The sequence below is a fragment of the Ornithodoros turicata genome, chromosome 1 (assembly GCF_037126465.1).
Source record: "Ornithodoros turicata isolate Travis chromosome 1, ASM3712646v1, whole genome shotgun sequence".
In the NCBI taxonomy this organism is placed as follows: domain Eukaryota; kingdom Metazoa; phylum Arthropoda; class Arachnida; order Ixodida; family Argasidae; genus Ornithodoros; species Ornithodoros turicata.
Window position 1 is genome coordinate 47,553,283 of NC_088201.1, and position 17,780 is coordinate 47,571,062.

The 17,780-nt window shown below is 47.7% G+C and overlaps 1 protein-coding gene across 1 annotated transcript in view; it reads left to right on the top strand.

Moving 5' to 3' along the window:
* Positions 1-7,046: 7,046 nt before the first annotated feature.
* LOC135378170 (uncharacterized) overlaps positions 7,047-17,780 on the top strand; it is a 60,561-nt gene continuing 49,827 nt past the window's right edge. Inside the window, exon 1 of the mRNA XM_064611100.1 lies at positions 7,047-7,215. The gene's annotated coding sequence lies outside the window, so the exon portion shown is untranslated. The remainder of the gene's footprint in view (positions 7,216-17,780) is intronic.

Sequence of the window (17,780 nt, forward strand, 5' to 3'; positions counted from 1 at the left end):
GGAAGCGTCGTTCTGCACGACGTCGTATTGTTCTCAAGCGTTCAAATTCGATGTCTAGGTTAGACCGCGTTACCGGTACAGAAACCTGTTTTATTGTTTGACTATGATGCAAGTTTGTGGCAGGCCGAACGAAATGTTCTGCAGTTGTTTTAAACACATGTCAGTCTATGAGCTTCCTTGTCCTAGAGCGCCCCTGCATCTGAGCGTGAGAGACGTGCACTGGGAGGTGATCACTTGCCGTTGGTTCCATATCAGTCGTCCAGTGAAGCACTGGGGCAAGCACAGCTGAGCAGATTATATAACATCTAAGCAAAGAGAGTTCTATGGACCACGAAAAAATGTAGGGGAAACGTAATTTAAGGTGATAGTGTCGAAGTCCTCAATACACTGTGAAGAAGACGTCCTCGTACACCATCATGCTGACTGCCACACACATTACCGTGGCGGTTCGAATTACCACAAACGATGAAAGTTTCAGAAAGAAGCCGAAAAAGAAGCGAAAATTATTTGTTGTGGCCTATCACTAGGGTTCCGGATTCTTGGATTTATTCGAAAAAATCCGTGAAACTTACGCCGGTAAAATCGGAAGCTATTCGGATTAATCCGGAAAATTCCGCTTTTGGAGATTTCCGGTACCCGAGAAATCAGCAAGAAAAGCCATGCCCTGATGACTGTTTGACGGACTTCATTTCGCTTTGTGCAGAGACTGCCTCACGGGCGGGGTCCAGCCCAGCGTGTTACCAGCCCTCGCGACAAGGAAGTGTGGGCATCTTGACCTGAATCCAGTGTGCATGCTTGGAGGTGTGGCGGCCCGTGTGTGATGACGAAGACGTGCCTCTGCTGCCACGCGCTACGGCGCTGGCACGGCAGTTCTACCGGCACCGTCCTAGCGTGAGGCCACGACCATCTGCCCGCTGGGACATTCCATCATCGCCGGTCAGGACTCATGTAGAGGAACTCCACCTCCTCCACATTTGGTGACCAGAACAACGAACATCATGTTCGGCATAATTCGGCCTAGCACCATCCCAAATTTCTGCAAGCCCACCTCCGAAGCCATCTCCGAAGGTACGGTGCATCGTTCTACCGAGGAACCGCTAGGCGACGACGTCAATTCACCGCGGCTCCACTCATCGCAACGTCCGACCGCGCCACACCATGGTCCTACCCACCTTACCCATCTACCCAGGTCACGTCGCCATGGTCTCGCACTCTGCGTCACGTCGCCACACGCTTCACGATGGCACTCCTCGGGCTACCACCAGCGGCACCTTCCCGAGCATCACGCTCCTGTACCGGTCGCGGTACGCCGCTGTCGACCGCGCCACCCGCATCTGCTACGCCAGCGGTCAAGGAACCCTGCCCGCCTCGCCTTCCCACCTGGCTTTTGTGCAACATAGTGGCAGTCCAGTCCATCCAATTGCGGTCAAGGGGCACCAGGACCAACGTTCCACCGGGGTCACGCACGGAGGCCACAGTGAGTTTACTCCCGGTCTCCACGTGCTTCACGATGGTCCTCCCCGGCACTCTCCGTGGTGACAACACTACGAGCTCAACGCTCACGAACCGGTCGCGGTTCTGTCGCCCCACTCTCTTATCACTTCGGCCTACATGCATGCTCTCCGCTTTGGCCCGCCCCTGGAACCCTCCCGGCCAGCTCTTGTCCGCACCGTTCAGCCGGCCACTTCTGCCCACTCATCACAAGACGCAAGACCAGCCGTCCCTGTACTGCGTGTCGCCCGTCTTCCTCCTCTTCCTGTATCGACGCGGAATCTCAACCGCCAGCTCTACACCGCTCCGCGTCTGAGGGGGGGAGTGATGTGGCGGCCCGTGTGTGATGACGAAGACGTGCCTCTGCTGCCACGCGCTACGGCGCTGGCACGGCAGTTCTACCGGCACCGTCCTAGCGTGAGGCCACGACCATCTGCCCGCTGGGACATTCCATCATCGCCGGTCAGGACTCATGTAGAGGAACTCCACCTCCTCTACAGAGGCACCTCGACATTGCAGTCACTGAATAGGGTACCTATTTCGTGACTCTACTCGGCATGAGGGCTTCGTTCATTTCCGAAGTCTACTTGGAAAACGTCCAGAGGTTAGGGTTGTTCTGTCAATTTTTCTGTGAGTCATGTCTCAAAGTGGACAACGGAGAGCAGATGACTTGCAGCGTAGAGAGCAAGGTGGGACGCAAGCGAAAGCTGGCCTTGCGATGATGTCAAGGAATATCCGGATTCGGAGATGTTCACGTCGCCAGGTGATCCAATTTAGTCCAATTTAGTCGCAACTCACCTCCCCATTTTTTTCTACTAGCCATCATCATCGTCCTCGTCGTCATCTTAATTATGCGATTATCTAAAATTAAAGTCTCGTCTCATGTGTGCCTTATCGTCACGGTCGTCTTAATGATCTTCTTAACACTTTTTGACGGGTCACGTTTGCAAATGAGGGTAGAAATGGCATCTGCTCCTTGGGACACCCTATGCATACATGACAGGGTGAGGACGTCCACCTCTGCTCGAGACCTGGACGTCAAAACCACTCGGCTAACTCAGGTTCTCTGAAGCAGTCGATGAATTTCAATAGAGTGTGTGCACAATCAATGCCCTCTCGTGCGCACTATACAGATCAGCTCAAGATCGTCATCCTTGTGCAAGAGCCAGTGGCGTAGCCAGACCTCCGGTGTGTGTGTGTGTGTGGGGGGGGGGGGGGGGCTCGATACGAAAACTCGCCCCCCCCCCCCCCGCTGATCCTGTGTCGACAACACACACATACTGAGGAATAACTGCACACACTGCAAACTGAGGAATAACTGCACACACTGCAAACTGAGGAATAAAAAAGGGAACGAAAATAGTTGATTTAGAGATCAGCTGTCGTGTTAAAAACCTTACAGTCAGTACCCTTCTTGGTCTTATGGCGGCCTCGCAGCCCAGAGTGACAGACTAGCAGCGGCATGCGGCCACTCCCCATGGTGTCCATATCAGCCACCCAGAGAACCTCCCGGGCAAGCGAAGTCGAACAAAGAGTGACATTTATACAGCTGGAGTACGAGGCCCCGCGAAAAAAGTTGGAGAGCCGTCATTTAAAACGATGGCGTCAAAGTCCTCCAAGCATTGCTGTAACAACCGACACCGTGCATCATCATGCGAACTTCCTCATGAAGTATTGGGACTTGAAATCACCACACACGATGAAACGATTATGGAGAAGCCGAAAAAATCTGTGAACAGGTGATCTTCAATGCGTACCGAGGGAACAATGTAGACACATGCAAGCAACACTCATGCGTCTAGACCGCAGACGCACATTGCACACAACATATTCAAAATCATCATCCGATGATCCACTAAGAAGTATACTTGCAATGTCCTTTAGCCCGTTGATTTGCCCGATCTGTATTTGAATTCTACTGTCACCTGCACAGATGCTGTTTTGCACACTCGGAAGGAAGAAGTCTTCATATGTGCGTCGGTTGCTCCCCTGTTTGGTCAGAGACATAAGCGTAGACTACGGAGGGAGACTTTCTGTGCCTGTTCTGAGACGTTCAAAGTGCAGGTCATCCTCATTTCGCAGTCATGCAGCGCTGTGAGAGGGAGCCTTGTCCCACCCCTTCAGATGCCCTCTCAGTGCCACACTTGCCGTTGCCGCTGATAATAGCCCAATTACTGAAGGTAAAGGGCACAGAAGCGGATTACAGTGAACCCCCGTTAATAGGACCACCACCGTTCCCGTAGATTTTGGTCATAAAGAGAATTGTCATACTAATGAGAAGGGCACACTCCGCTGACCTCATAGACTGCTTCGTTCGGGCCATTCTTACGTGCACAACAGCAACAACACAGTGTAACCTGGCCTCGTGGTCAGTGCCCTTTTAAGCACTACAGTGCTTTGGCAGTCCGAAAAGCGCTATGAGGAATTCCGAGGTCAACAACATCAGGAGTCATCCCAAACATTGGCGCCCTACTTCGACACGTGTCACCCTCTACCTGAGGTACGTATGTGGTACCCTCACCCTGGGGCTACTCTCCGAGTCATGTGACGTGGTCATAATAACGAGAAGATAATACCTGTGAGAAAAATCTCGGTCATAGTCGGATAAGCTGATTGTCATACTAACAACATGGATTTACCCAGCGGCGGAACGGTTCCGAAGAAAAACGGTCATAAAGTGAGCATGTCAGATTAACGGGGGTCATATTAAAGTGCCACTCCGGACCAGCGTTTATTTTATTTAGTCCACGAAAAGAAGGTGCCTCAAGGATTGTATACGCGAAATTTCAATCCATGTTTACGAAGGCTGTGCATTTCTGTCAATTTTTGAAGATCTGCTGAGCCTCCACAACAAAAGCCCACAAATTGCAATGATGTCTTGTTCTGGAAAGGGAACTCGTCTCCTAGTAACGACGCCGGCGTCCGGGTAGGGTCACGTGGTGGAGAAGTCATGTGAGGCTGATCGAAAGAGGGGAAAGTGGGAGAGATGTCTTCTCCATCGTTTGTGTTTTCTCGAAGGTCGGAGCCGTCGGATGATATGTCACGTGGGGCTCCGCTAACGGAGTGCAAAAAGTGAGCCCCCCGGAAGACGCGAAGGGCAACAACGCTGCCAGATGAGAGCCGGGCGCTCCGTCGGAGCCTAACATGACGTCACAGTTCTCAAAAATAAAAATTAATTTTCTTTAGCTTTCGCGTCACGTAGAGCCAAAATATATTGCAGGAATGTAAAGTGAGACAAGAAGATTTCAGCATAACTTTGGTAGGATTCTGAAGACACGAGATTTAGTCCGTAGTGACACTTAAACGCGGGTTCACTTATCTCATGCCATCTAACATGGCGGCCGCCTGCAGGTGGCTGGGCATGCGCATACGCATACCCGGAAAAGGTCCATTGCGGAGAGAGACAGAGGAAAGACAAATAAGAGAAACGATACGCGGTGACACAGGTATGATATTATCAGCGGCAACGGCTAGTGTGACACTGATAGGGGGCTGAAAGCGTGGGGCAAGGCTCCCTCTCACAGCGCTTTATGACTGCGAAATGAGGGTGGACGGCACTTTGCGAGTCTCAGAACGACGATTTTCGAATGTTTTTTTTTATTCTTTATTTAGGCTGTTGCCAGTGGAACATAAGGGAACCTGTCTGTGAATGGGTTGTGGTATTTCCTACATGGGCTGTTTATTGCTCGCAAAAAAAAAAAAAACGTTCACAGGGCAAAATTTCGTGTTCATTTCCGAATATTGAACTTAAAGCGAAAAAAAAAAAAAAACGGAAATTAAACCGACGCAAGTCGTGCCAAAAGTTCCCAGAAGATAAATACAGTTGACTGCATCTTTTCAGGACAAGTAGATTTTTTACGGAATGAATAACACGTTAGGTGAAACACTGTATAACTATTCGCTTCGGTTTTCAAAATTACCATCCGCACGGCCCCGGATCATATAAGGCAAAGCTGTCTTGAGGCAGGGTAAACGTGAAGCCCCACTCCCGCCACCAGAATCTCTGTAAACAAAAAACGAACAAAGGAAGAAGAAATAGCTCGTCTGCACTTCCGAGCTTAACAATTATTTTGACCTACGCTTTCTTTTCCAACCTTCCTCCCCGGACCTGCCGTCCGACGCCCCCTGGCGAAGGCGCCCAGGGCCGCTGCTCCACACGACTTTCCATGAGTCTGGGGAGTTACGAATAAAGGACAGACACAAACGGGAGAGATCTCAACTCTCCCATGCAGACACAGTGAAACATTGCCAACAACTAGCCTACACCAACTTGCTCGCATTTTGTTTCTTTATTCTATATTTTTTCGAGTTTGAAGAATTTTATTAAAAATTCCGTGTTAGCGCCGCGACGCAACTGTGGCTGTGAGCGGCGCACAGACGTGGACAGATGGAGAGAGTACATCAGGAAGGAGTGGGGGGACAGGGGGGTTGGTATGTGTCCTGTGCCGACTTCAAGGGGAACTGTGCCGACATTCATCTGGAAAGTTTTTGGAAAACCCAGGGAAAACCTCAGACAGCACAGCCGGTGACAGGATTCGAACCCGTGTCACCTCCCAGTCTCGGCGTGGAAAGCGATCCTCCTAACCACTATGCTACGGGAGCTGGTTTGAAGGAAAATAGAGCCACAAGACGGGACACTGATCAAACTCGAGGAAAGGTTGCCTTATTCGCATCTTCGCCAGCCTGGTTGCATCCCACATGTGTATTGAACCTAGAACCGATAGTCGACGTGAAACCTTCTTTATCGAAGGAAAACAGGCTTTCGTCGACCATAACCAGTGCCTCCTCTATATAGAGTATAGAGGAGGCACTGCCATAACATGCATGGCGTCGCAGGAAGTGAAAACGGATCATCCAGTACCCTGAACCTACTATCACAGTTTTCTTCTCGAAAGGAGGAGAACGCTTCCTTGTGCGCACTTCCCGTCCTCTCCCCTATTCACGAATACCGCCGCCACCACAGCAATCCGGTGGTCACACGCTCAGTTAGTCTTTCTTATCGGCCCAAGACACGTAGACCAACTTACGTACGGTCGCTGCTCACCCGCTCCTTTTCCGGCGTTTGAGCAACCCATCTGACAAGGAACCTCTGCCACTGCACACATAAAAAAAGAAATATGGGCTACATTCTTCGCGCCTGTTTATTTGTTCAAACTAACATTTGACAGTTTTTCCCTCCACGTGCGCAAAAAGCGCGCCACGCTAAAAAAAAAAAGAAAAAAGAACAGCAAAAGCATATCGCACCCCACCTTCATTGAGGCATACTCATCAGAAACCTGTTTTCTCGCGCGCCCAAAGTAGAGATTCACAAAGAAAATCTACCAGTCCCACCTCCCTTCGCGTTTCTTCACCTTCGCGAATACTTTTTCTTTTCCCCCGTTCCCTCTCCTCCCACCACTTTGCTCCCCCTCTTCGTGCTGTTGTCGACGGCTTTGTCTTCGTCACCCTCTCTTTCTGCTCCCTCTTTCAACCTCCCACTCACCTGCCTCGTGACGTCAAAGGCGTCGTGGGCTACGTCACATGGCGGAGAGTCCCATGTTGCAAGCGCGGACGGAAAGACAGACGCGAAGAGCGTCAAAACGAGTGCGGTTGCTTGACCTGTATGCGCTGGCGTTTCTTGTCTTATCTTATCAGAGTTTGACGAAGCCTCTAGATATTTGGCCGGTGCTTAAAGGGAAAGCCCGTGTGTGCCCGTGACGTATTTTTATTTCTCTTCCTGCGAAGGTGAGTCTTGACATTTCAAAGTTTTCGCTCGTTAAGGAAAAGTTCGTAGTGGCCGAAAGTTTGCATGCTCTCGCTTGTTTGTTGCGAGAAAAAAGAAGTTGTGTAGTAACCGGGGTCGGGTATGTATTAGTATTACGAGTACAGTTTACATTAGTGCGGGACGTAAGATTGGTGATCGGTCGCATGTGTCGTAGTTGATCCCATCGAACTCAGAAGTACGTCACAGTGCTTCGGCGGTACCAGATCCGTGACACGTCATTTTTTTCTTTTTTCTTTCGTTTTCCACAAAATGTATCTCCCAGAGCTGCGCACGTCCGGGAGAGTTGTTGTTACATTTAATATGCGTCGGAAGGGAACAACACCGACGTGAATGGCAAGCGGCAGAAATGCGTGATACATTTCTGCCGGCTGTACATTCGCTGCGAAAATGGTGTATACGTGAATTCCATATCTGAACGTGTGCCACAGTAACCATACATTGTTTTTATTGAGAAACTGCGTGTCGAAACAATTTGTTTTTGTTGCTGTGCGGCAGGCATTCGTCATAGTTTACTGGAGAAAATGTGTTGTAAGCGGCTAACGTGTAGTTAGAGGACCTCTGATGTATATTCTTGGTACTACTGTTGCTTGTACTGATTACCTCCTTTTCCTTGTTGCGAATATTTTTGTCTGGTTCGCGCGAACTTACGTGGTGCGATCTATTTTCGATTTTTTCAATAATTTATTAGGGCCAAAAAGAACAAAAACTGCACGTTAACCGCGACATTTTTATCAATACCAATACAAGGAACAATACTCAAGAAGCAAAAGCAAAAGTGAGAGAGGAAGAAAACTGTTCAAATTATTCTTTCCGCCTAGTGCGCTATTTATGTTGAATTATGAACGCAAAAGAGTCATAACAGTGAACTTTATATTTTACTGTGATGTTTATACCCCGGATTAACAATGTCGATCCGGTAGGATAATCCTAAGATATTCACTGACAGTAACAGAGCACAAAGTGAGAATACATTTTGAAATAATGCTCACTTGCACAGGGAATGGTTTTAATTTGTTAGTAATTTGGAGTAGGACTTACACGTGAGATAACGGGAGAAAAGACACACTGTAATATGCACTCCGTTGAAAGTCAACGTGAGATTGAAAAATGCCCAGTTTAAACCAATTTCAGTTTAAATTCAAGTGTGAAAGAGAGCCTCTTGTACCGGAAGCATATTTCAGAAGTCATTTAACTTCAGAAGCATTCGCTGAAATATATTTATATCCACATAGAAAGAGGTGAACAATTTAGGCTTGCTCCCAAACTTGCAGGACAATTGGGCGTTAGGAATTTATCGGAATGCGTTATAGAGAATCAGATATTTCCGTAATCCTAGTAGTACAATTAGTTATTTAAAAAGCTTCCATCTACTACCTCGCCCGGACCTATTCTTTCCCGTTATGCGTGTAGCGTACATGTCGCATCGAACGTAGAGGCAGCGAAAAAAAAAAGTTGACGAAGCCTGGGCTTGGACGAACACGGAGGAACACGAGACATACACCAACTGTGTGTCTTGTGACCCTCCGTGTTCGCCCCAGCGCAGGCTCCATCTTCAGTGGATTTCGTCCTACAGCTTGCCGGCATCTATATGCCATTTTATGAGGCAACGAAAAACTTTGATTCGTATTGGAAATTTGTTGCGCATGACTCAAAACTTAAGTCAAAAGAACAACGTGAACCGGATGTGTTAATGGACGCAACGACGGCTGCGCTCCGTTCCGGGCACACAGGTACCTTTTCGCACCGAATAGAGGTGGACATATAGTGAAGAACACTTGTAGGGCAACGAGATGCGACGCTGCTTCCTCGGACATTGATGGAAGGTTTTGATCTGCGAATGATCTGCTGCTGTTTTATACGAGATGCATTGGCTTTGTGTGGTGGTGCCGCCAGTGCCGGATTTACAACGGCGGAGTCCCCTGGGAACTGCGTTGTGGGGGACCATCTGCATGGCCAGTATATAGTGCACTTGTATGGTGTTTCATACGGATGGAGGAAGGCCAGGTTTTTACAGAATTTTAACTTCAGTGTGACCTACCCGTATTACTGTTCAGTTTGTTGATGTACACAATAGATTCCGATATGCAGCACTCGATTAATTTATTAACACGCCGTTGCCAAAATACTAATTCACTTATTCCAATAACTTACTAGCGCCGTAGGCGCAGCGCAGAATTTCTAATAATGGTGATTCGCACCGGGTAGTTGTCGTCTGCCATGATGTCAAGGTAGTCGGCACGGTACCACGATGGTTCGTTGCCTTCTATCGTTCCTGTTTTTATTTTGCCGTACACTCTTAAAAATGAACTAGCCAGCGTTGCTTCGCGGCGCTAACACGGAAATAAATAAATAAATAAATAAAAATGAACTTCACCATATAGCACGCTCCAAGCCAACCATAATCCCGAGTAACATCGTTCTTTCCCCTGATTTTCAGGAAACGGGGGGGGGGGGGGGGCGTACGCCATTTTTGTGGCGATGAAACTCCTCATTCATCACCTCACACTAAAGTTGTTGTTGTTGTGGAGACGCCACAAACATGGCGTACGCCCCGTCTGTCCAAGGGTACACGCTTAGAAACCAACCTCACCGCACAACACGTTCCTAGCCGACCATCATCTCGAATGATATCGTTATCTGCGTACTGTTGAGAACGGGAGGCGTACGCATTTTTTTTGTGCCAATTATGAACAGCTTAAGCGTCACAGAAAAAGGCGTTCGCCTCCCGTTCTTAACAGTACACAGATAACGATGTCATTCGACATGATGGTTGGCTAGGGACGTGCTATGCGGTGAAGTTCAATTTTAAGAGTGTAACTGCAACGGTCTGATTTTGAGGGTAACGCTGTACTTAATTGTACGTTCTTAAAACAGAACTTCACCGTATAACACGCTCGAGGGGAACCATTGCGCAGAATGGTACCGTTATCGTTCCTGATTTGTGGAAAGCACGGGGCGTACGCCTTTTTGTGACAATTCACATATCTGCATAAGTGTCACTGCAAGGCGTAGGCCTCCAGTTTTGAACAAATCAGCGGCGAGAACGATATAATTCAGGACGCTGATTGGTTCTCAGCGTGAAGTTCTATTTCAGAGTGGGCACTCTTAAAAACGAAGTTCACCGCATAGCATGCTCCTTGCCAACCATCATCCCGAGTGACACTGTTCTTCCTCCTGATTTGCTGTACACCAGGGGCGTACGGTATTTTTTTGCATTATGTAGTTTATAATTGTCACAAAAAAATGGCGTACGCCCCCCCCCCCCCGTTTTTACCAAATCAAGGGAGAGAACATTGTCACTCGGGATGATGGTTGGCAAGGAGCATGCTATGCGGTGAAGCTCTGTTTTAAGAGTGTAGTCACGCACGTGAGTTGTGATAGTGTCCACGGGCATACACTCTTAAAACCGAACTTCGACACGTAACACGTTGAAGGCCAATCATTACACCTAATCATACCCTTATACACTCTAAAAATAGAACTTCACCGCATAGCACGCTGGGCGCCAACAATTGTGACGAATGATTGGGGCATCGCTTCTTATTCGACGAGAGAGGGGGGCGTACGCCTTTTTGTGGCAATTTGGATGTATGGTAATTGCAACAAAAGGCGTACTCCCCCTCTTTCTCTTCGAATCAGCGATAACCCTATCATTGGTGGTAGCGATGGGCGCACAGCGTGTTATGCGGTGAAGCTCTGTTTTTAGAGTGTACCTCCAGATTTGTGGAGAAAGCGGGGCGTATGCCTTTTTGTGACAATGAATAAAAATAAGAAATGTCACAAAAAGGCATACGTCTCCTATTTTCAATGATTCGGAATGATCCGTGTGGGGGGGGGGATAGGTTTATCCATAAAAAAAGGAGGGAAAGGTTAGCCGCGCTACGGTGGCTTGCTATTCCCAGCAAAGAAAGAACAAAATGGATAATGAAGGGAAAAAAGGAAAACAAACCAACAACAACCAAAAAAGAAGGAAAAAAAAAGAAAAGGAAAACAACCACGAAATTGATCACAGTTGACCCAGAAGGCCACAGATCCGCAGGAACTGAACAAGTGCCTTTGTTACCTATGTGGGGCCTATAGCAGCGTAGCTAGGGAAAAGTCTGAAACCCTGCAGAGGCGAGCGATGCGCGACCGTACATGTTGTGCCATGAAGTCCTGCTGTAAAAGTGTAAAGGATGAGCTGCAAGCAATGTAAGTTTGCTGATGAGCGACGATGGCTGCGGCTCCTTATCAACCTTATCAGCGCCTAACGCAGCCATTACCAGGGTAGCCACAAAATGTTCCTAATGCGAATCTATACGTGGTGAGTGATGGCCGGACTATCTCCCTCCCACCCTGAACGCTGATAACATCCGCCATCAATAAGCATTCGCGCTCGGCTGTGTCCACCACCCTGGGGAAACCTCAGACATTCCTGCTTGATCTCCTTTCTGCTAGACGGCCTATAAGAATGAGGTCATTGAGCGGAGTGATAGAGCGTTAGATATCACACGGGGCCAAGCAGCGAATCGATTCCTTGCCCCTGTTTATACCGAGATCTGCGCGCAACGCCACTGCACTTAAGTTGTTGCATGAGTTTCTATGTAAGTGCATGCGGATTTTGAAAAATGCTATACACTCTTCCTACACTCTAAAATGAAAGGTAAGGTATCTACACCTTCTCTTTCTTCTTTTTTTTCTTCATAACATAACTGCATAAGTGTCACAAATAGGTGTACACTCTTAAAAATGAACTTCACCGTATAGCACGCTCTTAGCCAACCATCATCCCGAATGATATCGTTATCTGCCTTGATTTGTTGAAAACGGGAGCCGTCCGCCATTTTTGTGACAATTGTGAACAACGTAAGTGTCACAAAAAAGGCGTACGCCTCGCGATTTCAACAAATCAGGGCAGATAACGATATCATTCGAGATGATGGTTGGCTAGGAGCGTGCTATGCGGTGAAGTTCATTTCTAGGCCCCGCGCTTTCCACAAATCAGGAACGATAACGATATGCCTTGGTACTGAGCAATGATTGGCCCCACGTCGTACTATGCGGTGAAGTTCTGTACCCGGATTCGGATCCCGGTGCCGGCTGTGCTGTCTGGGGTTTTTCCTGGGTTTTCCTCAGACGCTGTCAGACGCGTGTCGGCACAGTTCCCTTAGAAGTCGGCCCAGGACGCTCATTCCCCCATTGCGTTAGTCGTGCCGTTGCCCACCTCTGTGAGGCCGACAACGGCGAGCTCTTTCAACAGTACCACTACCACCACTTGTTTTAAGATTGTACACTCTAAAAACAGAACTTCGAAGCATGACCCGCTCACTCTACGCCAACCACGGCGACGAGTGATTGAAAGCGCGGGGTGTACGCCTTTTTGTGCCAGTTAACGGGATCCAAGTTGTCACAAAAAGGCGTTCGCCTCCCATGTTCAACAAAACAGGAAAGAGAACGATATTATTTTGAATGGTGGCTGGTTCTGAGCGTGTTATGCGGTGAAGTGCTGATTTTAGAGCGTGTGTTTGAGCATTTTCTTCAGCAACGAGCTTCGCTGATCGACGAAAATTATGTCTGTCTTGCTTCCTTAGGACAGGTCAGGCCAAAAGCACACTCTAAAACCCCCACATTGACATGCAATTTTTGGTAAGAAAAAAAAACAAGAGAGGGAGAGAGAGAAAAGAAAGAAAACAGAACAATTACCGCAGGACCAGCTCGCGTGGCGTTAGGATGATCGCTTGCCACGCTGAGACTGGGAGGCGACGCGGGTTCGAATCCCGGCACAGGCTGAGCTGTCTGAGGTTTTCCCTGGGTTTTCCGGCAGTCTTTCCAGACGAATGTCGCCACAGTTCCTTCTGAAGTCGTTCCAGGACGCATACCAACCCCCCTGTCCCCCCATTCCTTCCGGCTGTCCTCCCTCTATCTGTTCACAACGGTACGTCGCTCATAGCCACAGTTGCTTCGTGGCGCTAACACAAGATTTATACGCTACGCGTAATTTATGCGAACTATACGCCACGCCGGCAGATACACTGCGGTTATGTGCAGCGAAAGTGCGGATATCCGCGCGCAGTGCAGAAGCACGCGGTTTTGTCCGCATTTTATCCCCACGAATTTCAAAGCGTTATAGTTATATCCACAAATCGAGATGTCGCGCGGATACCGCGTATATAACTGCGCCCGCGCACACCTAATATCGTAGTCGACTAGCGACGTGAAACCAAGAATTATCGTCGTTTCCGCGACTCGCAATACATACCTCAGACGCCTTTATCTCGGTCGCACAGACGTGTGACGTCGGCAAAGTTGCGCTTAGTCACGCTTACGTCACCGCGAAACAAACAAAAAAAAAACAAAAAAAAACGGATGGGTATATATATATATTGTTAGGTTGTAGTGGAATAAAGAAATCTCGTTTTCTGCGCAAGGAAGGTCATCTTCGTCGAACGCTATAAACGGAATATTCATTTGACGCACACAAGAACGACGGGTTCGTAAACGAAAGCTAAATAAGGGCTGCCTCATGACTACATCGGATCAGCCGCACCATTGCACATAATGATACCATTACGACTCCTGTATATGGATTGGATTAAATTTAAAGAAAATAATATGGGCACGGAGAAAGCGGGAAACTGCATCAGTGTCACAAAAAGATGTGCGTCTCGCGTTTCCAACGAATCGGAAGAGAGAACGAAGTCATTCGGGATGATGGTTGGCCTGTAGCCAACTCGTAGTCTGTCTGACTTAAAGCCAACGTGTGATGTTTTTTTTTTTTCTTATAGAGATATGCTTAAGCCCCAGATATGTGTATTATATATACAAAAAGTAGGTTTTACGGGAGATACTCCGTTTAGGGGCAGTTGGGGTTCCCCCATCTTTAAAGGGGCGCAAAAGCGCAGATTTGTACGCTTCCCTCTATCCCTCTACCTCTCAAGAAGCGCGACAATGCGAAGAGGTCTTGGATTCGTTACCTCAAACGATCCCCCGCGATGATTGGATAAATCGTTTGAGGAGACAAATGAGAGCGTGCTCCGCATTGTCGGCCTTCTTGAGAAGGAGAAGGAGAGGGAAAGCGCGCGCGCAAAAAAAAAAAAGGAATAGTTCCAAAGAGCTGTCATATTTTACAGAAAAGCTTTTTGAAATGATCAAGCACCAACCAACGAGATCCAGTTTGCTCTATTTGGTTCTAATTTCCATTCTTTCCTTAAACCATTGTTGTTAACCTTTGAACTTTAAGAAACAATTGAGTAAACGTCCCGTTTCGATATTCTTGAAATGAATGAATGAATTCGAAAATTTCGATTCGCTTATGACGCTTACCGTTCTGCTCTTCGATAATACTGGTTAAAATCACTAGCATCTCATAAATCATCATAAATCATGAAACATCTCACACCCAGTATTTATGGTGTATAAACACATTATGTTTCTTTTCTGCAACAGAACCATCCAAAACTATATCTCTATCTATACCTATCTCTATCATCAACAAACAAATCTCTATGAAATCCCTATCAAAAATGCTTGGTCCATGGCCGAATCCAGCCCACCGACGCTATGCGCTCAAAGCTCTTTTTACCTTTTTGGACACAATAGGACTTCGATCCTTATTGCGAAGGGGCTCATTATCTCAGTCACCACATCACCACCAGCAATGGGGTAGAGTATCGCCCCTGGTGATGAAACTCCCCATTCATCATATTAAAATAAAGTTGTTATGGGATAAAACAGCGACCAAGGGTTAGGGGGCATGTGTCATACGCAACCATTAGGATCCTTAGCACATCGAATAATGATCGTTTTTGTGTGGACATGATTAGACAGATGTCGGCACAGTTCCCAATGAAGCTGGCCCAAGGCGCGCTAAACCTCCGGGTATACAACTTGGTAATCCAACTACACATTACAGTTTCAACCAATAACTAGGTTTGAACTGTGGAGGTGATTCAAATGAAATCCCCAAATAAATACAAAACGTGCTTTGTACTGACTGTACTTCACATAGCCCCGCGCCTATTTTTCAATCACTCCCCAAAACTGCACTTGCGCCAACGGTGCACTAAAGCGTGAATACCCCGCGAAAAACAAAAAGTCTTCGGACTTCTGTATCCAAACCAGCGGCATTCTTTAACGATGCAGCTTTGGGGCAGGGTAGCCCGATCTACTGGGTGCTGCAGCACTGCAGAGAGCGGGGGTACCATGATATGCCGCTCTGCGAAGTCTTCGATGTTCACTCATACATTTGCGGATTTCACTCAATCACTCTCGTACTATACTCTGCATTACATAGTCCTCGTTCGTCAGTATATATTATCATTTATTGCGGCGAAATTTCTACACCGTTTACTGGGTACAATTAAAACGTATAGGTTGTCGCGGTTCTTCTTTTTCATAGGGGTTCAGAGTTCTCAGTCATGGTCGCGGTTATGCACCATTCAGACCTGAAGTATATATGTATAGGCGGCGGCGACCCTAATACTGACTCTACTATACTGTTCAATATGAAAAAGGCTCCGCAGCTCCGCATCATACTTAACATTCATCGTACAAGTGAAGGAAAGGTCGCGTAGAAGTTCTTCGGTTAACGAACCGAATGTGGCAGGGCTGCTTTTTTACGCCGACAACCTCATACATTCATACATACATACTGTCATTTGTCTTGAATTCCCCTAATCAGTATGCAAGCTAGGTGGCACTTCATTATTTCTTACCTCCACTTGTCCACAGTCCACACAGCCTATAGGGGAGAGATTAGCCGTAAGAGTCCATCAGTATTTTCTTCATCCGCTAATAATTTAGGCGGGTTGTTACCACCGAGGAATACCGACTCAATGATGATAAATGGCCCCTGTCAAGAGAGTATATAATTGCGGGAAGAAGCGAACAGACGAAGCACGTGATTAGGTTCCAGCGAGGAAATGGAGCTCCCGTAGGAATCAATCAGAGGTGAACCTACGGACACAACTAACGCAGCCATTAGCTACAAAGCCGACATCGTCGACTGCTTGGGCCGCCCCGGCAATTCAACGCGGTCGCTCAGGCACGAAGCGCATTTCGCGTGTTTCTTATCTTCTGTCTACTTTGGCGGTGACAGCTAATGATGATTCGTGGCTTTATGTCGCGGGACAACCATGATCATGAGCTACACGGTCTGTGGATTGATTTTGCCCCCCGTGGGGGGTTCTTTAACGCGTGCCGCAATTCGTGCCGCAGAAGAATGGCACAGTTGATGAAAGGCACCAGCAGTAGAACTACGCAGACATTCGTCTGGTGAGTTAGCCGAAAAAACCCGGGACAGCATAGCCGGTGGTATAGGACTGGAACCTAGCGCCTCCAAGTTTCCAGCATGACCCCGGAGTTACCAACACCAACGAGAGGATGCTCCGTCCACAGGGCCACTCTGCTGGTGCCCTGCTCACGTTGCGTACCCCGCTACATCGTCTGAACTTTCCAACTGTATAGTATTTACCAGCGAATTGTAAACACGAGAAGCAAAACGAACGAGTGACAGTTGCTTCTGACTGTTACTTAATGACGACACTAATTATGCGTTGCCTCCGGTAGTAAATCCCAGAGGAATGACGAGACAAAACAGGCGCAAATTCGAAGTTCGCATAGCACAAACGATTTTTCTACGCTTTGCTTATAAACGAAAAACAAACAAACAAGAAAACACAAAAAGACAAGGACAAAGAGAAACGACACATGTTCCCAGCCTCAAAGACAGCGACAGAATTCAGCGTGGTATCGTTAAAGCTTTCGGATTAGCGCGCGTGGTGCTGAGAGACCCGGAACTACGGCGCTGCGTACTCTGGCGGAACTCGAGGCTCGCGATAAAATCGACCACGCGCAACAAAGGCATCAATGAATAAATCATCGCGGGCGAAAAAAGAGTAAGAAACTAATAAGAGACAACAAACGCAAGGGCGTGTGCGGATGTGTGACAGAACTCCGTTTTCGTCTGGACGAAAGGATTCCGGGAAAAGGAGCGAGGACTCGGCGGTTATTTTGGGAAGGAATCGATGTACGAGGGGTATTTTATGGGGCTGTTTTTTTCGCGTCTATGTAGTTATTCGCTTTTTGCTTATGCACGCGATTGGTGTACTTACGCGTGGCTCGTCGTTGTGCATGTCGTTTGTTCTGGTGTACACACCCACACTCTCTCTCATTGTGACCGATAAGGGTTCTTTATTCGTTGTGGCCTTTTGCTTATTTTGCACCTTATTGTGAAAACGCTGGGAGGGTTGGCGGGGCATGTTTGGTGAGATTATGCTTCAAAATTCCGGTACCAAAACAAACATCCTAACCCAACTGATGATAAGCATGAATCTTAGCCAGGGATCGGAACCGTTATTTTTTCCGGTTCGGTTCGGGTTCAGGTCCAGCTCCTCAAAATATCGGTTCGATCCGGTTCAGGAAAGTGAATTTTAAGCAGATTGCCATGGATTAAAAGCAAGCACATCCTCGCGATTCTCAAATAACACAAATGTACTTTTGTTGTTGTTGCCGACACAGCAGTGGTTCGCAGCAACACTGCATGGTG